This window comes from Vicia villosa, linkage group LG1 (genome assembly GCF_029867415.1).
Source record: "Vicia villosa cultivar HV-30 ecotype Madison, WI linkage group LG1, Vvil1.0, whole genome shotgun sequence".
Taxonomy (NCBI): Eukaryota; Viridiplantae; Streptophyta; class Magnoliopsida; order Fabales; family Fabaceae; genus Vicia; species Vicia villosa.
The window spans coordinates 155,040,710-155,045,105 of record NC_081180.1 but is presented as its reverse complement, the minus strand read 5'-3'; the positions used below and the strand labels follow the sequence as shown (position 1 = coordinate 155,045,105).

Genomic DNA, 4,396 nt, shown 5'->3' with positions numbered 1-4,396 from the left:
TTTGAGATGACCGGAAGATGTAATCCAAAAACAAAAGAGCAACAAAAGAAAAGGAAGAATAATAGAGGTTTTGTTAGATTATCACGTTAAAGTATTTTATTTTTTCTACTACTTCTAGAAGTAAGAGAGTAGACATATATATACATATAAGAGAATAGACTAAGTCAATATTATAATAAACTCATTATGGACCACATTAATTGTTGCTTTAAATTATAAATAAAATGATAATAGTAATTTTCTTTAAAAATATTTTATCTTATTTTTCACTTAAAATTGAGACAAAAACTATTTAAAACTTTTGAAATATCATCAAAATTTACAACACAATTTTACCTAGCTCTCAATGAATTACAATGAATATTAGTCTAAGATTAGCAAACCATAAATTAATATTATAAAAGTCAAGTTTTTCAAATTTATCTCTTATTCCTGATGCAACATTTTAAATTTTCTAATTTTTTATTGACCCGAAGAGCTACCAACTTTGAAAAATCTACAAAGCCTGATTCAGAATATTTGTTTTGAAATTTAAGTAATATGTTGGATTTTTCTTTTTAAAAGCCAAAGACACCAATTTATTAAATTTCATTAGCCATGCCAAATACAACAGCAAGCTCTCAAACACACCACCAAATACAAACAACTAAACAACCAATCTCATTACTACCAAGTCAAATACATTTAATTCTAACTGGTAATCAATTCATCACATCATGACAGCTAAATGCCTATCCTTTCAGACAGAGCAATGTAAAAATCACGTAGACTAAAAGAACTTGCACCGAAAACATCTTCGGATAAACTCTGCACATAAGGGAGACTTAGACAAACTCTGCAAGATATGCAAATCTGAAAAAAAAATATAAACACATCAGAGCTTCAAAACCTGAATGATAAAAAAATACAGCATTCGGATCCAGATCCAATTGAACACTGTCAATTTGATGATTTTGCACAAACCTCCAACTTTGTAGATAAAAAAAATGCTGCAAACAGTCTGACACTGCTTGCACCATTAAGGAGACCTCCAACTACAAAACATCTAATGAGCTACTTCCTGCGAATCACTCTTAACCTTCAGCATTGTCTTCCCAAACAGTCTCTTGGATTTGTAATCCATTGCGCAAGAGTGTAGTTGAAACCACCAATCTTGCTCTTACACCATTTCCATGAATATGCATAAAGGTAATTGTTTATTTAAAATCAAGTTATTTCACTTCCTACTATACATTGTCGGGTACAAGTTAGAAAATGTATGACTTTTTGAAATGTTTTAAATCCATGTGGAGAAAATTATACAAAGTTATCCATCATTAGTCCAGTGTATCTTTCAACTTGTGAGATTATTTGAGAAAAGGTAATTGTATTCATGCCTGGATGTCGAAACCGTGTTCCACGGAGAGAGCTGTAATAGATTCTAAGAGAGTAAACTTGTGAGATTATTTGAGAAAAAATAATTGTATTCATGCCTGTAACAGATTTAAACTCTTCAATTTCACCCTCAGGCTCAGATACTCCCCAAAGCTCGTGTATAACTTTTTTCGCATCATTTATTCTTCCAGCCAAAACAGAAAAGTCAAATTTTTATAAATAGTGGAAAACAGACAAGCAGAAAAATAAGATAAGGAAACAATGAAGCCATATACCTTGGCAAAGCTAGTGTGGGCTATCAACATCAAACTACATACCTAAACCAACAATAAAACCAGGTCAGTTGCAGCCAAACCATGAATATTTTTTATAGAAAAAGTTCCAATTTTGATTTAGATATCATTGTTACCTGAAAAACAAAAAATATGTCAACTTAAACCACATATCCAAAATCAAATTTTGATTTCCAGATCTCACCATATAACATGTTTGCTCATAACCGGACCAAGATCTGCATCAAGTTCAGTTCCAACATTTACTCTAAGAGCTTTCACACGGTCTAGGTTTTTTGCTCCAACTGCACATAAAAAATTCACGTTTTCAGCTTCAAATCAAGAAACCCTAATTGAAGATTGTGTTTTGCTGCATAAAAACCTAAACAAACTCATTTACAGAACTCCAAAAGTCATTAAAAATAAATTGAATTGAATGATTATTATGAACATATTTAACAAAATATTCTTGAAAAAACAAAAAATAATTGACGGCGGCACGTACCAGAAGCAAGTATATGCAGTTATCACCTTCATGTTTATGTGACATTGTCTTCTCATCAAATGCAAAAGTAATGAAGTAACACAGAGAAAGAGTTATAGAGATTTCAAGGTTTTGTTCAGATGTTTTTAGGGTTTGAGGGGAGAGAAGAGAGAAGAGGGAAGGAGAGCAAGAGAGAGAGAGAGATTCGAGAGAAAACTGATTCAAAATGAGAGAGAGAGAGAGAGAGAGAGAGAGAGAGAGAGTGTAAAAACAAAAACGTGTAGGTTGATTTGGAATGGAGAAAGGTGCCAAGTGTCAAATAGTTATTGGAAAATATAAAATTTGTAGTGTTAATTTGTTAGTTACTAAAATATCCTTTTTATAGTGCAATTTTTTTTGAGAAAAGGGTATTTTTGGTAGTTTGGTCAATTAATTAGTAATGGGTAGATAGTAGATAGACATCATATTCTCATGAAGCTAGGAAAAGCTCTCTTGTCAAACCCATGACTTTGAAGATCTTTTTAGAGGAATTAAAGCTGGTTTTAAAGTAATGTGTTGATTTTGAATCATTTAAGGTAAATGGATTTCCTCGAAAGGAGAACTTTGAATATCAAGGATGGTTGAACTTCTTTAATTTGCTGAATGGTCCTTGTTATCCTCTATTAGTTAGATATTTTTGGGTTAGAGCACAAGTTTTTGATAAGGTATATGTTGCTGTTGAATTCAAAGAAGTTGAGATAAGGTCTGCTATAATGGGTGTTGAAGCAACCATTACGCAGAATAATATTGCTCAGCTTAATAGTTTGAGGAATGAAGGAATATTTGTTTTAAAATATGAGGATGGAAATGTCTAACCTAAAATTTACCCTAGTTTTTAAAAGTTTTTCAACTGCAAAAACATATCATTTTACATGATAAAAACCAAATAAATGCGAGCAATGTGGTAGTAAAAGCATGTTCTTTACCTTAAATTGCATATTCTTTTACTCCTTTTGATGTGATAAAAGACAAAAATGTTGTTTTGGAGTGTAAAAGTTGATTGAGAATGAAATGAGGTTTTTTCAGGGTTTAGATTGAAAAACTACCATGAATCGAGTCATGTGTGTCTCATAATTCGAGTCAAGTAGAGTCGTGATTTGAATCATACTCTTCTGTGACTAGGCTCAAATGAGACATGGTTAACTTATAACTTTCACAAGTCTTCATGATTCGATTCATACTATGTATGATTCAAATCAAATATATTTGCATCCTTAATTTAAGCATTCTAACTTGTGTTTCAAGCAATACTTAATGCATTTAGATAGACTGGGTTGCTAGGCTAAAGAAAGAAACAAAAGCATGTAACTACTAAGACATTAAATGGAGAGGATCTCAAGGGTACAAAAACTACTTATATCCAAAGAAAATGATTACAAAGATTCCATATGAGTTACAATAATAGTTTAAATAAATTTATACAATTGACAAAGTACAAACTTGTGATAAATCAAATGATGCATATACAAACGAGTTAACAAATCATTAAAACTAAAATGATGTTGACGATGAATGCAATTTCACATTGGTATATGATTATAGCCATAATGCATATCCATAAAGGACATGGTTTTATGTCTGACTGAGTTGGAACTGAGTTTGGGGCATGATTTGTTCATATCATTGTTTTCGACATAGATTCTCCAGCTCCACAATGTCGTCTTAACCAAAGCTATGTTTCATAATCACTCAATGTACTTTAATTCAGAGATAAAATTGGTGTATAGTAACCCTTGGAAATGAACATTTAAAATTATAGAAATGAACATTTAAAATTAAATTTTAAAACAAGACTAAATATTAATAAATAAATACATTATAGAAATGAACATTTAAAATTAAAATTTAAAACAAGAGTAAATATTAATAGAAATAGAAAGTTAAACATTAAATATGATAATAAAGTGAAACAAGTAGGAGTAGGGGTGGCAAAACAGGCCGGGGCCTGCCGGACCGCCCGCGCACCCACTAAAAAATAGCGGACTGGGTTAGGATTTTAGGCTCGCCGCTCGCCAAAGCCGGCCTCGCCAAAACCCGCCGCCAGCCATACCCGCCCCGCAAAAGTCCGCCGCTCGCCAAAGCCCGCTCCTCCTCCAAAACTCACTCTTTTTTAATTAATTCTAGTAATTGCAATTATTGATGGTTTATTTTATACATTTATTTATAAATATAAATAATATTTTTTTGAGTAAATTTGTTAAAAAATTACTTTTATAAAAAATTGTTT

At 31.6% G+C, this 4,396-nt stretch overlaps 1 long non-coding RNA gene across 2 annotated transcripts; it reads right to left on the bottom strand.

Moving 5' to 3' along the window:
* Positions 1-400: 400 nt before the first annotated feature.
* Positions 401-2,386, bottom strand: LOC131619397 (uncharacterized). 2 transcript variants are annotated; one of them, XR_009288946.1, is made up of 5 exons: positions 2,152-2,386; positions 1,784-1,951; positions 1,650-1,691; positions 964-1,558; positions 401-852 (listed from the first exon to the last, which is right to left on the bottom strand). It is a non-coding gene; the product is annotated as an uncharacterized LOC131619397 (long non-coding RNA). The 2 variants fall into 2 exon arrangements; XR_009288945.1 differs by having other exon boundaries at positions 406-852; positions 964-1,691; positions 2,152-2,385.
* Between the last annotated feature and the right edge of the window lie 2,010 nt (positions 2,387-4,396).